The following is a 24,327-nucleotide window of genomic DNA, read 5'->3' on the forward strand; positions in this document are numbered from 1 at the left end:
TTAATAATACAGTAGAACACTGCTAATTCACACTAATGACTTGGAGATATTAATTACTGAATTTTTGTGGATTAAAAAGGAGGAAAATAAATAGAATTAATGATTAAGATACACAGTAATTTGTTCATTTAGCAAAGGTAGCTTAGTTTTAATTATTTAAGATATTACTCTTTAGAAAACTAGTAAGTGTTCTATAGCATACATCTATATTCATAAAGGCAATGAAGCCTTAGTAATATGAGGCCTTACTACAACTCTTTTGATCCCAATTATGCAAGGTACTCATACATGCCTAATTTTGAAGTGTTTAAATTTTGGCATGTGCTTAAGTACCTTGCTGAATTAGGACCTCTATTAAATATTTGCAGAAAAGTAGGCATGATTTTTCTGTGTAAGTTATTGAAGTGCACGTTGAAGAGATTCAATTGTACTATTTACTTGCATAGTACCTTTTAAGCTGAGGATTTATTATAAATATAGTGAACAAAAATATTGAAGCCTGACAACAATCCTATTTTACTAGAGGTAATATACCTATTTTGTGGATGATTAAACTGAGGTATTTATCTGACAAGTCAGTTCCTCTGAGCTACAGAAGAGGTTTGTGGTAGATTTAGGGGTAGAACCCCACAGACTTGCCTTTCATGCCCCAATTCCTGTCCTTCGAAAGTTTTTCCAGGATATTATGCACATTGTGATATTCATCCATATTTTAAATAAAACCACAAAAAAACTCTCCCCAAGCTATAAATAAGTCCATATAATTTTGTCAGATTGTTAGGCGTAAATAATTGCAATACAGAACATAATTGGGTTAATATAGTCCCCAAAATAATCAGTGCAATTATAACGCCTTGTTCCCTCCTTTAGCTTTTATTTCAACAGTAATGGAAATGACATTAATGATGAAGTCTAGGGTTTTTAGTGGGGCAAATGGCTTCTGTTATAATTTAAAAAGGCAAAGCCATTGCTTCAAAAATGTTAAATATTAAGGAAAATGTGATCACTAAGTGTTGTTTCCTAATTTATTAGAGAGACAAGCTGAGTAAGGCAATATCTTTTATTGGACTTCTGTTGTGATAGAGACAAGGTCGTCTACAGGTCTGGGAAATATACTCAGCAGGTATGTCTACACTACAGGATTATTCCGATTTTACAGAAATCGAGTTTTGGAAACAGATTGTATAAAGTCAAGTGCACGTGGCCACACTAAGCACATTAATTCAGCGGTGTGCATCCATGTACCAAGGCTAGCATCGACTTCTGGAGCGTTGCACTGTGGGTAACTATCCCATAGTTCCCGCAGTCTCCCTTGCCCGTTGGAATTCTGGATTGAGTTCCCAATGCCTGATGGGGCAAAAAACATTGTCAGGAGTGGTTATGGGTAAATGTCGTCAGTCAATCCTCCCTCCGTGAAAGCAACTGCAGACAATCATTTCTTGCCCTTTTCCCTGGATTGCCCCGGCAGACACCATAGCAGGGCAACCATGGAGCCCGTTCAGCCTTTTTTCACTGTCACCATATGTCTACTAGATGCTGCTGACAGACGCAGTACTGCAGTGCTACACAGCAGCATCCCCTTGCCTTTGCAAGTTAGCAAAGACAGTTACCAGCCCTACTATACCGTCTGCTGCTTTGCAAGTTGGCAATGACGGCTACCAGTCACACTGTACCGTCTGCTGCTGTCATGGGTGCTCCTGGCCTGCCTCAGTGAGGTCAATTGGGAGCGCCTGGACAAAAATGGGAATGACTCCCCAGGTCATTCTCTTCTTTAAGTTTTGTCTAAGGGAGAGTCAGTCCTGCCTAGAATATCAGGCAAGCCTACTAAAGAACCAGAGAGGCAAACGGCACTCTGGGTCAGAGCCCCAGACATCCTGCAGAAATGATCAGCTGCATGCCATTCTAGGGGGTGACCCTGCAACAACCCCACCCGTTGCTTCCCTCTTCACCCACTCCTCCTGGGCTACCGTGGCAGTTATCCCCTCATTTGTGTGATGAAGTAATAAAGAATGTATGCGTAAGAAACAACATTGACTTTACTGCCTCTGCAAGCAGAGATCAAATGGGGGAGGGGATGGCAGCCTCCAGCTGCTATGATATTCCAGGTAGGAGTGAATCTCCATTAGACAAAGCTTAAAGAAGAGAATGACCTGGGAGTCATTCCCATTTTGCCAAGGCGCCCCCGGTCGACCTCACCAAGGCCGGCCAGGAGCACTCAAGGGACGATGATGATGGCTATCAGTCCTACTGTACCATCTGCCGTGGCAAGAGAAGGGAAGGGGATGCTGCTGTGTAGCGCTGAAGCACCACATCTTCCAGCATCATTCAGTAGACATACGGTGACATTGAAAAAAGGTGAGAAATGATTTTTTTCCCTTTGGGGAGCTGACGAATACACCCTGAACCACTGCGACAGTGTTTTTGACCTACAGGCTTGGAGCTCAGCCAGAATTCAAATGGTTTTGAGAGTGCGGAACTGTGGCGGATAGCTACAGTCCTAGTCGCCCTCCCTCCATATTCTTTGGCTTTCTGGTGCGCTTGTCTCAGCTCCTTAAGTTTCAGTACTGTGAGTCCCTGTTTTGGCCTCTGTCCATCATGACCTTGGAGATTTTTTTCAAATGTTTTGGCATTTTGTCTTTTGGAACGGAGTTCAGATAGAACAGATTCATCTCCCCATACAGAGATCAGATTCAGTATCTCCCGTACGGTCTATGCTGGGGCTCTTTTTTGATTCTGGGACTGCATGGTCACCTGTGCTGATCAGCGCTCCAGGCTGGGCAAACAGGAAATAAAATGCAAAAGTTCGCGGGGCATTTCCTGTCTACCTGGCCAGTGCATCCGAGTTGAGATTGCTGTCCAGAGTGGTCACAGTGGTGCACTGTGGGATAGCTCCCTGAGGCCAATACTGTCAAATTGCGGCCACACTAACCCTAATTCGAAATGGCAATGTCAATTTCAGCACTACTCGCCTCATCGGGGAGGAGAACAGAAATCAATTTTAAGAGCCCTATATATCGAAGTAAAGGGCTTTGTTGTGTGGACGAGTGCAGGGTTAGTTCAATTTAATGCTGCTAAATTTGAGATAAACTCGTATTGTAGACCAGGCCAGAGTTACAGCTAAATACAAGGTGTAACAGATTGTTTAGCATAAGTAGTTAACACACATTTCAAGGGGCCATTCAAGGTCAAGTGGCCCATTTACACCTCTTTGGTCATGAGAGTGGAGGAGAAATGCTGAGAGGGGAAGTTAGTGAGTTACAGAGTGTTGTAGTAATCCATAAATCCAGTGTGTCTATTCAGCCCATGATTTTTAGTGTCTAGTAATGTTATGAATTTATGCTCCTAGGCTCGTTGTTTGAGGAGGTTTCCTCTGAGGATGAGAACTGAGAGATCAGATATGGAGTGATAGCCGTGTGAAAATGTTCATTCACACGTGATCATTTTTCTGTCTAAGCTCATTTGAGAGCATAGTGATTGTCTGGTTTCACCCACATATTTGTTGGGACATTTTGTGCACTAGATGACAGATACCACATGTTATGATAGACATGTGTAGGACTCATGGATCTTGAAAGGTGTATTGTGGGAAGTATTGATCATTGTAACAGTGGAGATAGAGCTATAGGTTTTGCATTCGTTGTTCTGGCAGAGTCTGGTGCAAGCTTTGAGTTGGAGTGTCCTGGTTACTGTTGGGAGGTTGCTTCTGATGATGAGCTTGGAGAGATTGGGGGGTTGTTTAAAGACCAGAAGATGAGGTTCAGAAAAATTATTTTTCAGAAGGGGTTCCCATCAAGTATGGGTTGTAATGGTTTGATACCCCATTTGGGTTCCATTGTGGAGTGAGAGGTGACAACTAAGGGTGTGACGTCGTAGAGGGGTTTATGTCTGTATTGAAGCAGGTTTCCTCAGTGGATATGGGTGGCCTATTCTATGATGTGATCTATTTCTCTGGTGGAGTGTCGTTGTTTTGTGAAGGTGGTTTTAAGTATGTTAAAGTGTATATATCCCAGACTTTTCCCTCATAGCATATTTTGTGGTATCTGAGTGCTTGGCTGTAGATAACACATTTCTTGGTGTGTTTGGGGTGGTTACTGGATATGTGAAGGTAGGTGTGGTGATCCATGGGTTTCTTGTGTATAGTTGTCTGTAGGGTTCCACAATTGAAGCTGATTGTGGTACCTAGGAGGTTGGTGCTAGTGTGGGAATGTTATGGAGAGAGTTCAATGAATGTGTGGTGGTTGTTGAAGTTGTGGTGGAAATCTATGAGGGAGTTTAAATCCTACGTCCAGGGGATGAAAATAAAATTGATGCATCTGAGGTAGATCATTGGTTTTGTGGTGCACTTGTTCAGAAAGTCATCTTCAAATGACCCATGAAGATGTTGATGTATTGAGGAGATATCCTAATATGCATGGCTGTTCCTGTGCTTGGGGCTAAGTGTTGCTTGTTAAAAGTAAAAATTGTTTTGGGTGAGGGTGAAATGGATGAGTCTGGTGATGTCTGGGGTGAATATCTTGGTGTTGTCCATTATCCTGTAAACATTTGAGGCAGGCAATGATGCTATCATTGTAACGGATGTTGGTGTATAAGGAAGTGACCATTTCCCAATTTGTTGTCATTTCCCAAAGTTACACGGGATTTAATATGTGGTAAAGTGAGATCAGATAGTAGTTAAAACCAGCAGTAGTGTTGTTTCCATTCTCTTTGTGCAGGGTGAACACAAACAGAATTCTTTTTCAAGTGTTACTGCAGATAGATGAACGCTGCCAAAGGAAAGTAGAAGCCTTGGTCAGTGCTGTGGCATCAGCAACCTGTGTAGCAGAAGTCTGAAGAATGTGAGAGCTTGAAGCCAAGTTGCACAACCCATGCTATTTCACAAGAGGAGAAAAATGTCCCCAGTTCATATGTTTTGTTTTGTTTTTTTTTTTTTTTTTCAGGAATGGGAGCTCTGGGAGGGGACTCTAGTCTGAGAAATGGGAGTCATAAGCCAACCACAGGATGTGATCTGGTAGCTACTGAGCATGTGCAATTCCCATTTAAGTCAATAGGAGTTAGTTGCCAGCGCTCAGCAGTGCTTGAATTAGGTATGCAGTCTGCGTGTCTGTATTCACTGGCATGAAGAAAGGCTTTTTTGGAAAGAAAGGAGAGTTGCTGCGATTGGTGGGATGGGTGTCATTGCCTTTGTTCTTTTTTCAAGAGTCCTTTGGATTTGTTAGTAATGATAAGACAGGTGATACTGGAGATAATTTCATTTGGATAAGAGGAGAACAGTTCAAGGGCTAGATAAAATGCATTTCTCAAAGGAAACCCTTTCATAGTCATGCATCTTAGGCCAGGTCTACACTGCGACTTTAAATCGGTTTAATGGCTGATATACCTGAATACGATTTAACGTCTGTCCTTCCACGACGTTATCCTTAATATATCGAGCTTAACCGCTCCTTAAATCGATTTGGAATCTCCCAAACGGAAGTAGCGCTAACTCCGTAGTGATACTTGTTAGGGTTCGTTGTAATGATGGTTGTTTGTTGATGGTGGTGTCTTTTGTGTGGGACGGAAATTCGACTATTCGCCTGGTGTTTCCGTCGGGCTATGGGTATTGGCATGCGGCATGGCCTTCAGTAAGTGCATTCGCGCGGTGACGCTTTCTGGTTGACGCATGATCTTTGCGTGTGGATTTGTTGAGTTGCTTGAGCGTGTGCTAGGAGTTAGGATTATAGTGTGAGAATCCTTCTGTAAGTTTGAATTTGGTCTTGTTGGCTTCTGGTGCTTGTGATTTCTAGCGTTGATAGTGTGCTCTTGGTCCCGTTCCGCGGGGCTGGCTGGGGTGTAGTTCTAGAGTTCTGCAATCCAAAGTATGCTTCAGCATGTTTTGATGCGGTCTTACCGGACTGGATCACTAGGTCTGATCGCTGTATGGGAGGACAAATCTGTGTTATTTTGTTTTTGGTTTATTCACGGCTCTTGTGATCATTACTGCAGACGCGCAGGTGCTTTGGAATTATCATATGTGAGGTACACGAGGGCGCTTGGTGGTAGACAGTTCTGCAGACCTGCCCACCATCCAGGAGAAACCGCCTAATTGCTCAACATCGAGAGGCAACATTGCTACCGCTAGCAGTAGATAGGACAGAACGGCTAATAACAAGCTTAATCATTGAAACTTGGGGCTCAAAAATTTTTGCAATCACATTTGGGATTGACTCGCTTGGCAATGAGTCAATTCTCCCCCTTATGGTATCTAAAAATAGAGTCCATTCTGCCTGGACTGTCATAGCCCCGGGAGGCTGCCTCCAAGTGCCTCCCCCCCGACATCATTTTCTCTCACTAACAAGTCTCTGTTTCTTATTCTGGTATTCCTTAATACTTCATGACACAAACGGGGGAGGGGCACTGACACGGTAGCCCAGGAAGGTTGAGGGAGGAGGAAAGCAACGGGTGCGCTTCTTGCAGGGGCAACCCCTGTGAATACTGACACGGAGCACCTGTGCTCTCTGATACACTGGATCTCTGTTACACTTGCCTATTATTCTAGGCAGGACAGTGCACCACTGACCGCTCTGGTCCGCAATCCGAACTCGGATGCGGAGTGCCGGTAAACAGGGAAATCCCCGAGAGCTTTACAGTGACATTTCCTGCTTTCACGTGTCCAGCTCTGATCACCACGGGTGGCGATGCAGTTCAAATGCAAAAGTATCTCCTGCATTGAACCTTACGGGAGATAGCAGATGTTATCGCTGTATGGTGAGACAAATCTCTTTTATCAGAGCTCCGTTAAAGAACAGGAAATGCCAAAGCCTTTGAAAAATAAACTACAGGATACACAGCGGTGCGTGACAACAGTAACGGGAAGCCAGACACTCAAACGGATGGTCATGGAGGGAGGGAGGGGGTAATGAGGACTACAGCTACCAGTCTCCACAGCGGTCTCTGAAAACTATTTGCATTTTTGGCTGCGCGCCCAATGTCTGCAGCGTAATACACGGTGTCTTGCGTGGTTCACGGAACAGCTCGTCAGTTTTTTCCCCCTCCAGCACGGTAAAAAAAAGTGAAATAAATAATTCCTTGAGTACTGTAAATGTCACCCTCTGTGTACTGAATGCTGCTGGCAGACGCGATGCTGCTGCGGTGAAGAGCAGTATCCGCTCCTCTGCCCCTCCCCAGGGGTAGACGGCTGCCCAGTGATGCTCCTGGCTGAGTGTGGCCGGGGGCTCCGGGGTGAAAATGGGAATGACTCCCTTTTTCTGACAGTGAATGGTACAGAACGCCTGGTAACTGTCTTCATCTTATCACCTGGGGGCTGAGCTTCATCAGACCCCTTCCTCTCTTGCGTAAAGAAAAGATTCTGAACTGCATGGACTGTCATAGCCCATGGTGGCTCCCTCCCCCTCATTTGATCTCAGTAACTACTCTGTGATTCTTATTCATGCATTCTTCATAACATCATGCCAACAATGGGGGGGGGGCACTGCTGTGGTAGCCCAGGTAGGTGGGAAGCAACGGTTGCGTTACTTGCAGCGGCTCCCTCTGTGAATACTGATGCGGAGCAGCTGCGCTGTGCTGCTACACTGATTTTAATACACTGTATCCTATTCTTGTCTGGACTGACTCTATTTTTATTAACCGTAAAGGGCAGGATTGACCAGTCCCAAGTGAGTTAATCCCCATTTTCCTTTCAAAAATTTACACAGGGTTATTATCCGTTCTGTCCCATTTACTGGTGAGTGTAACAAAAAGAGGGGAGATGGTAACAGTTTCTGCTGTTTACAGTAGTACTGTACCATCTACCACCAGGAAGGGAGCAGATTTTCAAGTAGCAATAATCACACCCTCAGATTAACTTCATTGGTTATGATACTGCCACTGTGCAAAGCTCTAATGCTCTTCAGTGCTGCAGATTCGCCTCTATCAGTAGCATTCAGTACAAAGAGGGTGACATTGTAAGTACTCAAGGATTGCTTTATTTAACTTTCATTTCTCGTGCTGGGGTAGGGGAAGAAACTGAATAGCTGTTCCGTGAACCATAAAAGACACCGTGTTGTAAGCTACAGACACTGGGCGCTAAGCCAAGAATGCAAATAGTTTTAAGAGACTGCTGAGGACTGTGGGATAGCGGGAGTCCTCAGCACCCCCGTTCCGTCCTCCATGATCCCCCGGCCCCTGATGCTAATGTTAATGGTCGCGGGGGGTTCTGGGTAAACGTCGTCAGTCATTCCTTGCTCCGGAAAACATCAGCAGACAGTCCTTTCGCACATTTTTCTCCTGGATTGCCCTTGCAGAAACAATAGCACGGCAGCACTAGAGACCGTCGGCTTTTTGTTTTTCCCGTCACCATTTGTGTACTAGATGCCGTGGAGACAGAGGCGACACTCGAGCGCTACACACCAGCATTCAATTGCTTTTGCAATGATAGCAGAGATGGTTACCAGTCGTTCTGTACCGTCTACTGCCAGAGAAAACTGGCAATGACATGACGGTTATCTCTCCTTCTCTGAACTGTCCGCTGCTATCATGAGTGCCCCTGGCTAAAATCAGCCGGGGGCGCAACGCAAAAGCAAACTTGGGATTGACTCACTGGCCACTGAGTCAATCCCTCCCTTATGCTGTCTAAAAATAGAGTCAGTCCTGACTACAAGAAGAGTCAAAGCAGCAGAGAATCCTGTGGCACCTTATAGACTAACAGACGTCTGTTAGTCTATAAGGTGCCACAGGATTCTCTGCTGCTTTTACAGATCCAGACTAACACGGCTACTCCTCTGAAGGAAGAGTCAAGTGTATTAGAAGAGCGCAGCTACTCCGTGGCTGTATTAACAGGGGTTCTCCCGCAAGAACCGCACTCATTGCTTCACTTCTCTCCCAACCCTCTGCAGCTACCGTGGCAGGGCCCACCCCCCATTTCTGTCATGCAGTCGTGAGGAATACAAGAATAAGAAACATAGACTTATTCGTGACATAAACGGGGGGGGGGGGCACTTGGAGGCAGGCAGTCGTGGCTATGACAGTCCAGGCAGGACATACTCAATTTTTTTTAGAAACAGAAGGGAGCGATTGACTCTGCCCCAAGTGAGCCACTCCCAATTTGGGTTTCAGAACCATTGTCACAGGGGCACTCATGATAGCATCGGACACTAAACTGTGATGCACTGGCCAGGTAAACAGGAAAAAGCCTGAATCCCCGCGAACTTTTGAATTCCATTTCCTGATTGTCCACCGTGAGGGTCAGCACACACACAGGTGACCACACAGAGCTCATTTGCACTCGTCACAATGCAGTCTCCTGATAATCGAAGAAGAGCGCCAGCTTGGACCACACAGGAGGTTCTGGATCTGATCGCTATCTGGGGTGAGGACTCAGTGCTCACAGCACTGCGTTCCAAAAGACGAAATGAAAAAGTTTTTGAAAGAATTTCAAAGTCTATGGCTGATAAAGGGCACAGCAGAGACTCCCTTCAGTGCCGAGTGAAAGTGAAGGAACTTAGACAGGGTTACCAGAAAGCCAGAGAAGCAAACGGAAGGTCAGGCTCTGAGCCGAAAACATGCCGCTTCTATGCTGAACTACATGCAATTTTGGGGTTCAGCGCTACCAGTGCCCCCACCCCTGTCCGTGGATTCAGACTTTGGGGATTGAAATATCAAGTGTTTCTGAGGATGTAGCCGAGGGGGAAGATGGAGACGAATTTGAGGATGAAGATGACCGTGGTGATAGCACACAGCAGTCCGTAAACCCCAACAGCCAGGATCTTTTTGAGACCCAAGAATTACAGTCCCTGCGCTCCCAAGCGAGAAGCCCAGACAGTGAAGCCATGGAAGCGACCTCCGGTAAGTGTCCCTTCATTCTGTACAAACACGGATTAAAACAAGACGGTTTTTTTAGATCGCATTGACACCAGGGCTTTTGCTGCAGTCGCAGCCATTACTGTTACAGGAAAATTTCGTTAACATGTCTGGGGATGGAGTGAAAATCCTCCAAATTAATGTCCATGAATCGATCGTGGAGGAACTCAAAAACCCTTATGCTATATGAGAACATTTCTGGCCAAGACAGCCTTCTCCGTCCCCCATAGTAGGTAACTTTTCAACGCCATGCATTTTGCAAGACATTTGGTACTGCAGGCATTGAAGGCATTGCACTGAAGGCATTGCATAAACAAACGATCTGCCTCCTGCGGTGCTATTGTCAGGAGAGATATCATCCATTGTTACCTTGTAGAACATCAGGAATGTAAATAGGGGGCAGACATGGCGATTTTGCTACTGGCCAGAGCGGGGGGATGGGAGGAGGGATAGCGACGAGTTTTCAGCGTCTGGCAAGCAGGATTCTTCCCTGCTACCAGCAACGCGATGCGGGGGGTGATGTAGGGTGATCACTAGCAGCGATCGTATATGATAGGAGCCATGCGCTGTGTTGGTGGATGTGAAAGAGGGGGGTTTGGGCTTTGCAGGCTCCTCTTAACAGGAGCAAGGCATCATATAGATCACTGTGTATATGAACGGCGGAGAAGTCAAAATTTTAAAGCCTCACTTACCATCGCCGCGTGGACGTACGGTTGGCCGTACCTGCGTCTGTGTGTGTGCCACACCAGTCACACAGACACTGAATATTTAAACGATACAAAATGCGACCTTGTATAGAGATCACATGTGCTCTGTAAGGTGGATAGTGTTCTATGTGAAAGAGTACTATCATTGCTCTGTAAAAGGTATCTTTCCACATACTTATCACCCTGGTTTGCCTTCCCCATGCAGCTGCACATTTCTCTGAAGTCCCTATGCCATCACGAGGGCGTGCTGTGATACGGCGGAGGAAGAAGAAGACGCGAGATGAAATGTTCACAGAAATTATTGAAGTAACACGCAATGAGAGGGATAAACAGAATGATTGGAAGGATGTGGTAGCAAAGTACAGGAAAGATGCCAGTGAACGATCTGAGAGGGCTAGGCAGGAAGACCAGCGTTGGAGAGAAGCAACGCTGGATCTGCTGCGTTCTCAAACTGAAATCCTCCAACGCATGGTGGATCTTCAGGAAGAGCAGCACAGTAGCAGAGTGCCACTGCAGCCCCTGTATAACCTCCCTGCAAGCCCACGTCCCATATCTTCCCTCACCCAGACGTGTAAGAACGCGTGGGGAAGGCTTTCTGCACCCGCCTACTCCTCCACACCCCTGCAGAGTTCAAGGAAAAGGCTGTAATTACGCTACAATGTGCTTAGTAGCCTTTCCCTTCCCCCTCCTTCCAAAGCACAGCAGTCAGGGACACCTTCCTAATTCTCTGCCTTTTTTTATAGTTCCTTTGTAATACAGAATACATCGAAAGGGGGAGGGTGGGTTGCTTACAGGGAAATCTAGTAAGGAAAAACTCATGATTTTTAACAGATGCATAATTACTTTTAATGAATAATAAATGATTTTTAAACGATACAGAATTTATTTCCTTCGCCAACCTGTAATGAAAAGGGGGAGGGTGGGTTGCTTACACTGAATAAGTCCATCAAGTGCGGAGGGTTCATCAAGGGGAAGCAAACAGTCACACCGTACCCTGGGCCGTGCTGAAACTCGTTTTCAAGGCTTCTCTGATGCGCAGCGCCTCCAGGTGGTGTGCTCTTCTAATCGCCCTGGTCTCTGGCTGCTCGTACTCAGCGGCCAGGTGATTTGCCTCAGCCTCCCACCCAGCCATAAATGTCTCCCCCTTAGTCTCACAAAGATTGTGGAGCACACAGCAAGCAGCAATAGCAAGCGGGACATTGGTTTGGCTGAGGTCTGAGCGAGTAAGTAATGATCGCCAGCGACCCTTTAAACGGCCAAATGCACATTCTACCACCATCCGGCACTTGCTCAGCCTGTAGTTGAACAGCTCCTGACCACTGTCCAGGCTGCCAGTGTATGGCTTCATGAGCCATGGCATCAAGGGGTAGGCTGGGTCCCCAGGATAACTATAGGCATTTGAACATTCCCAACGGTTATTTTCTGGTCTGGGAAGTAATTCCCTTGCTGCAGCCGTTTAAACAGACTAGTGCTCCTGAAGACGCGAGCGTCATGAACCCTTCCTGGCCATCCCACGTGGATGTGGGTGAAACGTCCCTTGTGGTCCACCAGTGCTTGCAGCACCATTGAAAAGTACCCCTTGCGGTTCACGTACTGGGTGCCCTGGTGTTCTGGGGCCAAGATAGGGATATGGGTTCCATCTATGGCCCCACCACAGTTCGGAAAACCCATTGCAGCAAAGCCATCCACTATCACCTGCACGTTTCCCAGAGTCACAACCTTTCGTAGCAGCAGCTTAACGATTGCTTTGGCTACTTGCATCACTGCAGCCCCCACAGTAGATTTGCCCACTCCAAATTGATTCCGACTGACCGGTAGCTGTCTGGCGTTGCAAGCTTCCAGAGGGCTATTGCCACTCGCTTCTCCACTGTGAGGGCTGCTCTCATGTTTGTATTACGGCGTTTCAGGGCAGGGAAGCATGTCACAAAGTTCTAAGAAAGTGCTCTTACGCATGCGAAAGTTTCGCAGCCACTGCGAATCGTCCCACACCGTCAAAACAATGCGGTCCCACCAGTCTGTGCTTGTTTCCCGTGCCCAAATTCGGCGTTCAATGGGTAGTAGATGCCCCGTTAATAGCAGTAGCTCCAAAACGCTGGGGCCAGCGGATTTTATAACATCGGTTTCGTAATATCGGTTTAAACTACTTCGAAATAATCATGCAGTGTAGACGTACCCTTAGACTAGAGTGTCACTAGTACTTGTCAGTGAAGGAGGCACTGCGAGTAGGAGTATGCTGTTTAATGAGAGAACAATGGAAAGGTGGCAGAGGCATTTGTGTATATTTTGAAAAATAAACCTGTTTGCTTTCATTAGGGGAAAATACTAGTACAGATTTATAGTAATTCTTAACAGAAGGTTTATGATGCAGAAAATTTGGTGTTAAGTGTTTGACATTTTCTTAGCATTATATCTATCCTTAGAAAAGAAATATAAATGCTGAATTGAATGTGAATACTTCACCTTCTGGCTTTTCTGCTCTGGATTGTAACAGAACTCCAGGCGCTGAACTCCTGGTAGGCAAAGTCAGAAAGACTTGAATTCTTATCTATAGGTAGAGCCCTACCAATACATGCTTATGAAAAAGTGTCACGGACCATGAAATCTGTGTTTTTTTTGTGTGCTTTTACTCTATATTATACAGATTTCATGGGGGAGGCCAGCATTTCTAAAATTGGGAGTCCTGACCCAAAAGAGATTTGTGGTGGGGTCACAAGGTTATTTTAGAAGGTCACAGTATTGCCACTCTTACTTATGCGCTGCCTGAAGAGCTCGGCAGTTGGAGAGCGTTGGCTGTTAGCTGGGTGCCCAGATCTGAAGGCAGAGCCCTGCCAGCATCAGCACAGAAGTAAGGGTGGCAATACCATACCATGCCATCCTTTCTTCTGGACTGCAGCTGGCAGCGGCTCTGTCTACAGAGGTGGGCTCATGGCCAGCAGCTGCCACTCCCCAGCTCTGGAGGCAGTGCTACCACTACCCGCAGCTGTGCAGAAGTAAGGGTAGCAATAACGGACACCCTCCCCCCCTTACAATAACCTTGAGACCACCCCCCAACTCCTTTTTGCATCAGGACCCCTACAATTACAACATTGTGAAGTTTCAGATTTAAATAGCTGACATCATGACATTAACAGTTTTAAAAATCCTATGACCATGAAATTGACCAAAATGGACTGTGAATTTGGTAGGGCCCTATCTATAGGGGGATTACCAGAATTGGCCTTTAATCTGGGGAAACGATGTAATAAAATAGGTACCAACTCCTATTTAATATTTTCCATTTTCTGCTTGTATTTAGTTTAAGTTCATGTACTTACATTTTCTAAATCCACAGTTTAATATTGAGGAATATCTGGTGAACAGTAATATACAAACTGAAAATCAAAAGCCCCTTGTCTCTAATTATATTAGCCATTGTTCATATTAAAATTGGCTGGATAGTATTCAATAAGCAAATATTCATTGACTTCTACAATTTTTTTGACTAATGTGTTTTTTTCCAACAGTCAACCACCTCCATAGTTGGCCAGCCTATGTAGCAAATGTAATATTTATTGCATTATGGTAATATTAAACTTTAGTTAGTTCAATGAGTACTAATTTTGATATTTGACCAGATTTAGTTCAAAATGTTATGTTTCAGTTTTCCTCAAATCAGTCTTGTGCAGTGCTAGGACTAAAGCAATATTCTGGCTAGAGCATTATGACCCTCCTGTATAATACAGGAGACATATACGATCTTTGTTAAAAATCTTAACTTTAAGTTCTTGTATAATTTACAGTAATTAGACACACAAGATACTGTGGTTGGATTCAACTCCTACAAAAAGCTCCATTCTATTAAAGTTATTTCTAATAAAAAGCACAATAGTCAGGTCTCATGCTGGCAGCATGTTCTGCTGCTAATGTGCTACAAAGAATATGTATAACTCTCTGTCTCTGTTGGCATGAGCTAGTGTGGCTCGTCTTCTAGTTAAGCTAGCAGAGCACCCCCTGGGGAGTGCTTGGGTGCAGCTATTAGTCCCATCTCTGTTCTCTGTAAACTAACCGATACATTAGCATGCATGTTTTTGTGTTTTAAAGTGAGGCTTCCATGGTGGCCTTTACTGGGATATGTTTATGTGAAAAACTAAAAGACAGGTAATTCTAGGAGTCTTTTTGGGACTGCAAGAGATTGGGTGCTGGTGGGAATGTGCTTAAAAAAAATATCCTGTGACGACTTCTGATCCAGGGACTGCAGAAACCCCTCCAGCTCCAGTGGATCTTCACAGGGAGAAATATTTAATTGCAGCCCTTAGGAGGATGTCTGATTTGCCTGTTTGCTCTCCAGAGAAAATGTTTCAAAAGTTGTCAAAAACGGTGCTAGAGAAAAAAATGTGAGTTGAAATACTCCAGGATAGAAGTAGATTCATAGTAACTAACTGCCAGACTTCATTAGGACCCCCTGCCAAATCCACCCCTCTTTATATTCCTCCCTAAAATAGGGAATGGGAGGTAGTCACTGGAAAGGTCTAATGGGAAACTTTGATTTAAAAAAACAAACAAACTTAATATACCTTCTAGATTGTTTTATATGGCACATATAAGGCGGATTGGCAGATCAGTTAATGATGTCTTTTATGGTGATGAGGATCATGATTGAAAATGCATTTAGAACTTAAAATATATATCTGTATTAATTACCCATCGGTCACTTTAATTAATACATTTTTTGGAAGACTGTCCATATCTGTTTAAAGGGTTTGGGTCTTCCACTGGAGGACATTGATTTTTAGGACCGCTATCTAGTTCTTAGCAACATCTTATTTTTTATTTTTTATTTTTTTTTGCAACTGATAGATAAATATGCTAGCCATTTATGTCGAGACTAGTCAAAACATTTTCCATATTTTATATAGAGACTTCACACTTCAACGTTTGGATGAAGACATGGACTTTGCACCAAATGCTAAAAAAATAAACCACTTTTCATTACCTTTCAGGCACATCTCTGGCCTAAAAGAGGAAGGACGGGGTTTTTGCTTAAAGTGCAGAACTGGGTTATATTTACAGTTTTTCTTGAATGCGTTGCTTATTTTCTGTCCGTTTCCTCATCTGGAAATAATGGGTTCAGTTGATATCCTGGCTTCCACTAGTGCTACCTAGGCTACACAGTCCCAGTAGAGGGAACTCCACTTGGAGTGAGGAGGCAATGTGCTTGCACACAAACTTTGGTCCAACAGGAGGTCTAATTTATCACATCTCCTTGGCAGTCTGTGCTGGCCAGAATTTAATGATACTTCCACTTGATGGAGTGCCCCCCAGCAAGGGGAGGGGGTAGTTCTGCTGTAAACTCTCCTTTGGGGGTAAATACTACCTGAACTCAGGAACGAGAAGAGTATGAATGGCAGTTCCTGGTGCCCCTGGGCTCGAGGAGTCAAGCCCGGGAGTACTCCATCTTGCCGGGCTGTTGTGAGGCTTAATTCATTAATCTATGTAAAGTGCTTTGAAGATTTCAAATGAAAGGTGCTATATACATGCGAAGTATTATTAGAGTCTCTACCAGGTAGTCTTTGAGATGTATAATATACGTTCTGTAATATAGCAAGTATGCTCTAGGCATGGGTGTGAAATGCAGTGTTTAAAGGGAATTTGAACAGATGGTTCTAATGTAAAACAAAGTAGAGACTGCCAGCAATAGATGATGTAGAGGAAGCTGTGTTAGGAATCAGAAATGCCAGTTTTTAGAGCATTAACATGGGGCACATACTAGGTTGAGAGAGTTGTACCTGCTGGAAAAAGGAGAGTTGATGTTTTAGGATTTATCTGGGTTTGTCTCACACTGGATGGTTTGGCTTAATCCTGAACTAGTGAGATGCTGACTGAGGGGCTCCTATGCCTACTCTTTCCTTTAGTGCAATTAGTGAACGCTTTTTATCTATGACAATCAAAAGTGTACCCAGGGTAAGAGATTTAGGTCCATGGTAGGCCGGATAATCTTGCTAGATTGAAACAGATTCTAGATTTTGAATGCCATTTCCAAAAAATCCAAATATTTTCTTTGCACTAGTTTCGGATGCTGTCTTTCTGTCAAGTGAAGAATGATAATCTTCACATCTGTGTTTGAAATAGGCATTAAATTTATGTTTGGACAAATTCTAGTTTACATTCATTTTTACATTAATAAATTCATTTTTAGTATTTTTTGGGCAAAATATGGAGTAGTCACTGGGCTTGTGATGCAAAAGATCTCCAGGGTTAGAAAAACACACACACACACAAATCATAATGGAACCATTAGTCTGTTAACTCTTCAAATGAGACATGAATTTCATATAAAATCAGGATTCCGGTTGTTTTTAAATATGCAGCCAAAGTGCATATAATATGTCATTCGTCTGTTATGCGTAATACTATTGTGATGTAAAAGGCTCGTGCGTGTTTTTTTAATGCTTTGAAATGCAGCTAGTGTTCTTCCTCTTTTATCCTTTCACTTGAACATTCAGCAATAGTGCTCGCCTGCACAGGTGCATACTTTCAAAGGACCATTCTCATTTGTCTTTATCACTCGGTCCATGAAACACAGAGGCTGTTTGCAGGTTACAGTTAGCACTTTTGGTCCCTATTGGCTTCACGCTGAGAACATAGTCTACTATGAGAGCAGCAGATTAATCTTTTTTTATTTCTCAATGACCTTGAATTCATTTAAGCTTTGTGGAAAGCTGGTTTCCTCAGGTAAACCAGGCAAACTCAATTATGGATGAGAGTAGCTCAGTAAAATGTACCCTTCCAATTGTATAATAGTGTTTCCTTAAAAGTTCCCTTTCCTTTCCATTTTTGTGGAAATTTTGGGCTAGGAGTTTACTTGTCACCAGTTGTAAAAAGGAGTAAATGTTAGAAAATGTGATATATTTTTAATATAGTGGCAGGTGGAGGAGCTACTTAGGAAGACCATCCTTGCAATGTCCCTCACTGGCCAGTAGAGGATAGAGGGTTGGAATGACTCAGAACATCTATTCAAGAATAAATGGATGTTGCACAGAGTTAAACAAGTTTCTACTGAAATTCTTGCCGAAGTAGAAAAAAAAGCTGAGAGGCTTTCTGGCTAATGCAGGCTATAGTTTGTTAGCATATGCACAAGACATGAGGCAATTTTAATTTGTAAAATAAATAAATTAACATGTATTAACTACATTTCATATCATGATAGCCAAGGCCTGATTATTTTTCCTAATTTGTTTCCTCCAAATTCCTGCAGCAGATTATTAGTGCTTGTTGATGTGTTACATTAGCATCTCTCCCTCCGTCTCTTGGCCTGGTATCTGTGCTCCAACACACTAATTGGGAATAATGTGTGTTGTCGCTAAATGCACTTTAGCTCAGTTTGTGTAAATTGGGACTCGCTTTTCCAAGGTGAACTCCACAGGCACATGAAATGAAGATTACAATGCAGTTTATGAATACAAAAATGTCAGACCAACTAAGTTTGGTGCAACTGAAAATTTTATAATGCCTGCCACTGGTTAGTGGTAGGGGGTAGGGGGAGACATTGAATTCAGAATACCATTTGGCCTAAGGAAGGTGCATTGGGATGGAAGCTAGTAGACAGTGGGTTTTCTTCTATGGATAGGTGTTAATATTTTTGAGTAGTTCACAACTCTTTTATAGACCAAGGCCTCATTTTCCTGCCTTAGGACTTCTGTGGTAAGCACAGTTCCATTATTTTATAAACAGAGTAACTGAGATTTTACCCAAGTTTATTTCAGGCAGAGCAGGGAATAGAATCCAAGTCTTTGTTTTGACAGACACAAGGCTCCTCCACTGAAGAATGTTGCCTTTCAGATTGATTGTGTGAAATGTATGTTCTGTTATACTTTCTGTATTCCTCAACCAACACATTGCTCTCAGAGCTAGCAGAAGAACGTAGGAATCCTGATACCTAACATTCTACTTCTGTTTCACAAATAGTTGTGTAATCTCTGTGTCCTCCTGTAGATGTTACAGAGGTAAGTGGATCTCAAGGCCCTGAATTCAAACCTTCTGAATGACCCAGGAAAGAAAAAAGTGGGTGATCATGTAATTAAAGTCATTATTGCACTGCATACACACACAAGGAGCCAGCTATAAGGTTTCATGGGCAACCTTAATTTTGGCACTTCTTGACTTTTGAGGACTTGACATTGCAACCTTAATATTCTTGTAACATAATTTTGTGAACATAATGCAACATATCTATGGTATCCCCTCTTGAATGAGCTACACATGCCATCAGTTTGAATTCTGCTCACCTCAGTGGGAACTGAAAGTTGTTCCGATGTAATAAATATTGGCCCCTCTATGAGATTAATTTGGTGAGTTTCAGCTAGTGCTCCCACATCATAAATTGAGCACCATGATATGCACTAAGTGGCAGACTCAGCACAGGCCAAGTTTTGCATGGACAATGGAGAGTGAACTATCCTTGTTGTCGCTAGAGGAAGATTCCTCTTCTTCCCCAGATCAGGGTGAAGCACGTTGGCAGGGAAATGTGTCTGTACATGTAAAACAAATGACACTAACCAAAATAAAATGGAATTGGTACAGTAAATCTAGACAATGAAGCTCTGCAACTCATTTTAAGCAGAATTTAATTTGAAACCATGCTGTATTAAATTACATTCTTTGTTTAAAATTTTGCACTTTGTCCCTTCCCCTGCCAAATATAATTTTCTCTGGCAAGAGAATGGATATAGCCAAGAGGCTTCCAAGATTGGCTTTAATGCCACCCTTTCAATAATTTTTTCAGAATTACAAAGGGGAGCAGTTCAGGCACAATGTACTAAGTTTTAGACTTGAAACTGGTTCTGAATAGGTGCTGAGGGCTACCAGTGCATGGAAGATTGGTGAGTAAACTTGCAACTTATTTAGCATTTAACATTTAATATACTTGCATAAACAGATGTCACTGTGTTCTTCAAAATAGCCACGTGATTGCTTTTTCTGCAGTGGGGGAGAAGTCTTTCATCAAAACTTTTATACAAGCTGTCTAAGAAACAGAATAAACATAATAAAATAAGAGAGTGAGTCATAAAATTAGTCAGAATAATGTAAATAAACCTAGAAAAGAGTCCTACTTTGAAAAGAATGATTTGGTTTGAATTTCATTTATCTGGACAAAACATTTTAAAAATCATTGCCCTTTTTTTTCCCTCTGGTTTCTATCTACGTCCTCCTACACTGTGACAGCTGCTGCTCAGCATTTTTCTTCTTCTTCGTATCCTTATGAGCAATGTTTTTGACAATTCATGTCAGGCTTCAGTTGAAAACAGTGGTGCTCATATATATCATTACAGTTTACAAGGGATGAAAACAGTATTGCAACTGATTTGTACTGGAGCTCTGATCATCTTACGTATTTCTCACAAATTTAGTCTTGTGTATGCAGCATAACCCATGTTACTCAGTACAAGAATAAGGTTACTTAGGCAAATGTTTTGATCATGAACGCAGCTCCCAATTTCAGCATCCTGCCCTTATAGTATAGGTAGATATGTGTAAAATTAAGAATAACACATTACTAGGAAGTTGTAAAATCTCATTTCTTTATCAAGGGGTTTGTTTCCTATGTGCTGTGTTTGAAATCTAACATATATCATGCTACTGTGCTTTTCTTTTTAAAGCTGGAGAAATCTTATAAAGATTAAAAGCTCTTTGGGAATGCATCTTTTCTTTTCTTTTTTTTTCTTTTTTTTTTTCTTTTGCACTGCCTATCACAGTGGGAGTGGGACCCTGGTCTCTGATTTGGGCCTCTAGGTTTTATCCTTATAAAAATAGTAATAAAAACGAATGTCTTCTGGTAAATGTCATTGGTAAAATCACCATTCAGCAAGATTCACCTATATTGACATAAATACTATATATTTCATATATAACAATACCCTATATTGTATGATTTTTATCAGTGTGTATCTCTGAGATGAGACATTCCAAATGATGTTAGTGGTACCCAGGATAAAATGTTTTTTTTCTTTGATTGCAGAATTAGTATTACTGATGCAAGTTCTGTGTCTAAAATAACTGATTTTATAACATGCTTGCAGCAGGTGACTGGGATGTTTTATTGCACACTGCCAAACACTAAATAAGCAAAATTGGACAACCTTTGTGAATACTGGGAGTGCTTAATAGCACTGACAGTACAGAATTAAAACTGAGTGGTCTGACTTCCGTCAGCATCTACTTGATTTCACTCATCTGCAACAGTTTAAGAAATAATTGGTCATGCAAGATTTGCGCTTTGCTAATATTTTATCTTAATATCCACCGTTCGTATGTACTATACATATGCTTGTAAGACATTTTTCCAATCTTACTCCTTTGTACAATTTGAGATAACTTAACAAATAAGCATGCTGAGTATAAAACAAAGATTTAGGCTGTATGGAAGTGTTTTATCTGAACAGATTAAAAGTATATCTAGGCTGATGTTGACAGTGTCCTGAATATCCAATGAAGAATGATCTTGAAGGAAAAAGGAAGATTAAGTCTGTGTGTGTTGTAAGGGAAATTTCTACAATCTCAAAATAATAGCTTCAAAAAATGAAAGATTATGTATTTAAATTGGCAAGTTACTTTACATTGAATACTATCACTCTCTGTTTTTAATACACACAATGCCACTTTTTTTGCCTGTACTTTTATATCTGTCATTGGCAGTTTGACTCTCCAATTGGTATACAGGTGCCATTAGAAGCCTTTGAATTGTCTTGCTGGCAAGACATTGTAATGCTGCGTTATTTGTAAATTAACCTAATAAGAGAGCTGTGTAAAATTACTGAAGGTAAATCAAATTACTTCACTTTTACCTACGTTTAGAAAGAAGCTGTGAGTCATGGCTGGAACTTCAGTTTGTTCTAAACTCTGAAATGACAAATTAGCACTCAAATATTGGTGCAACTGGTAAATGTTTTTGTAGCCAAAAGTAGAAGAGTCAAGGCAAATAGCATAGTATGGGGCAGGCTTTCATTTTGAAGGAACTTAGTGGAATATACCTGATATTAGGCTGCACATGGAAAAGACGGGTTTAACTGTGGTAAGATTTAATTAATAAATCTGCTGTTTATTATGTCCTCTAAGATTTCTGCCAAATGTGTTAACTAATAAATGATTTTCCACACAGTCGAGCTTGTACCCACGTTGGGAGGAGCGGGGGGGAATAGCATGTAAATATATAGGGTAAATGTTCAGCATGGATGATATGGGCACCATCTCATGTAGAAATTATCCAGCTAAATCAGTTCTGCTGAAAATGTTTCCTCATATGGTTACAAAGCCTGATTTAACTCTCTTTTCTTGTATGCTTGCAGAAATTGTTTTGAATGAGCTTTTTTTGGAAAAAGGTAGAGCCATGAATTAACCAGTTTGGAAAGACTAATCTTTATCACCCAGAGGTAGCTGCATGCATATCAGTGATCACTGAAATTATGCTTATATTTAGTAGTTAGCACAACACTTGGATATGAAATTGCTGTGTCAGTGTGAGGCGGTGGTATTAAGAGAGTTTGCTTTATGCTTGGAATTCAGTGTAGAGTAAAAGAATGAAACTAAATGGAAGTGTAACTTCCTGAATTTTGAAAGATTTTATTTTGATGGTGGAATGTGTAGCTGAGAAGTGAACTCTCAAGCCGTGAATTTTGCTAAGGGAGCCCACAAGAAGTAATGTGTATTTTCAATAGATACAGAAACATAATAATTCAGAATTTCTGAAAATGTCCTGATTGTGATTAAAGTTAAGATTTACATATTCTTTAGGTCTACTAATCCAGACTGCTTAGTTGAAAATCCTCCTACGTGAGTGATCTACAGTGAACACTAGATATAATAATGATGGACTAATTTTTGGTCCAAAGATCAGTTTGCCCCATCCTCTGCCATCTCTTCCCAAGTCTTTGGTAGACTGCAGAGTGCAACAGCAGCAGCATCATGCTCCTACTCTACAGTAGCTAACTTCAGACTTCTGTAAAAATTTCACAAGGCAAAAAATACTGTACTTATTTATTGGAATTTTACTGAAGCTTCCTATAGTAGTGGTGCCTGTACTGGCGCAAGGTCCTATTTCTTGGAACCAGAGTGCAATTCAATCTCTTTGACAACTCATTGGTCTGAGGAAAGTGTTTTCCAGCTAGAGAAAAACACTTAGATGCAAACCAGATGGTGGGTGTGTTTAGATTGTCTCCCACTGTGAGTGTTTCTGATGCCTTGGAGGGTGAGGTCATTTTACTCTAGTCATAATTTTTACTGGGTTTGGAGGTTGCAATTACCAGGTCCTCACAAAGGCCTACAGTCAGTCTTCCTTCTGTAAAGCTATCACTGGCCAAATTTCAGTGGCACATTTTGGGGAGGGAGTCCTCATAGATATATCATCATAGACTTAAAAAGTTGAAATAATGTCATTTACTCAAATGGTTCAAAGTGGACTCCATGGGTCTGATCCTCAGCAGGTATTAATTGGTGTAGTTCCAGTAATTTCAGATGTGACTAGTGATCCTGACATTCCATTGGACACCAGATGCATTCTTAATGGATGATCTCTTCATCTTGGTCCAAAGGGGGATGATATGTTCTCCCTGTCGGTCACAGGTACATATATGCTAGATGACTCTCAAAATCCAGAAACATAAGACTGGAGGTGCACACTTTTAACCACAGCTTGGATTCAAAGAGTTTGGATCACAAACCTGCTCAAGTTGTCAATGGCAAAACTTGCCACAAATCTCTGATCTCTTGTTTCCAGGACCATCTTATCCTGACGGGTTGCTTTGTGAGTGAGTGTGGTTCCGAAAAACAAGTTATTAAAGTCTAAAAGAGCAAATATTTGCAATGGACAAACTGGATTAAAAAAACCCAACCTTCTCTTCCCCTGCTTTTGCTTATTTCAGAAGAATCTTCAATACCTTTTGAAGGCTTTTAAAATATTTAGTTAACTATTTTCCATTATTTTTGCATATACCTGCATGTCTCCATACTAGTTGGGGTCAGAATTAGGAGTAGTTACATACTACATGGGATTATGTTTCTGCTTTCGGTGGACTGAAAAGTCTCTTGAGATGTAGCCAGATTCAGATGTCTTGAAATTTGCCATTTTCTAGAAACTACTTCTGTCTGTATTGCCAGTTAGGCAGAAATTCTCCTTAGTGTAGTTGAGGGTTTTTAGTCACATGAGTCTGCAGGTGATGTGCTACTTTTTCTTCAGTAAGCCTCAACAAAAGATTGCCTGTTGATTTCAGTGCTTAGCATTCACAGTAGTGTAATAAGAACAAGATCAGATGGGTGACCACCTGTTAGTTATTGATTTCCTCCAAGTTGCCACCTTATTGTTTCCCCATTAGTTTTAGTGTTCCCTCTCGGAGTCTGTCTGAAAGGCTTTATCTCCTAACTAACAAGATGCTTCCTCCCACCTCAGTCCGCCAGCTGTCTGGCTGCCCTCCTTGCCAAAGAGGGGAATCCGAAGAGATTCCTTTTGGTACTTTTTTTGCCCCACATTTTCTAATAATGGTGATGAAAATGATACCAATACTTTGCACTTCTGTAAGAATCTCCAAGTGCATCATAAACATTTAATTAACGAACTACAATGGAAAGTAAGTTGTTTATTGTACACATTCCACAGATACAGAAAGCTGACACACATAGCAGTTACGTGATTTCACCATGGTCACACACAAATCAGTGGCAGAGAATGGAACCTGACTCTGAGTTCTGTTCTCTAACCATTTGCCCACATGTTCTATGACTAGGAGTGTACTTGGCACTCTATATAGATTGTAAATGG

The 24,327-nt window shown here is 42.2% G+C and overlaps 1 protein-coding gene and 1 pseudogene across 10 annotated transcripts in view; one reads left to right on the forward strand and one right to left on the reverse strand.

The window, feature by feature from the left end:
• Positions 1-24,327, forward strand: part of ATP2B2 (ATPase plasma membrane Ca2+ transporting 2) — a 633,448-nt gene that overhangs the window by 174,948 nt on the left and 434,173 nt on the right. The window lies entirely within an intron of this gene.
• On the reverse strand, positions 7,717-7,875 carry LOC142047882 (U4 spliceosomal RNA; annotated as a pseudogene).

This window comes from Chelonoidis abingdonii, chromosome 17 (assembly GCF_003597395.2).
Source record: "Chelonoidis abingdonii isolate Lonesome George chromosome 17, CheloAbing_2.0, whole genome shotgun sequence".
NCBI classification, from domain to species: domain Eukaryota; kingdom Metazoa; phylum Chordata; order Testudines; family Testudinidae; genus Chelonoidis; species Chelonoidis abingdonii.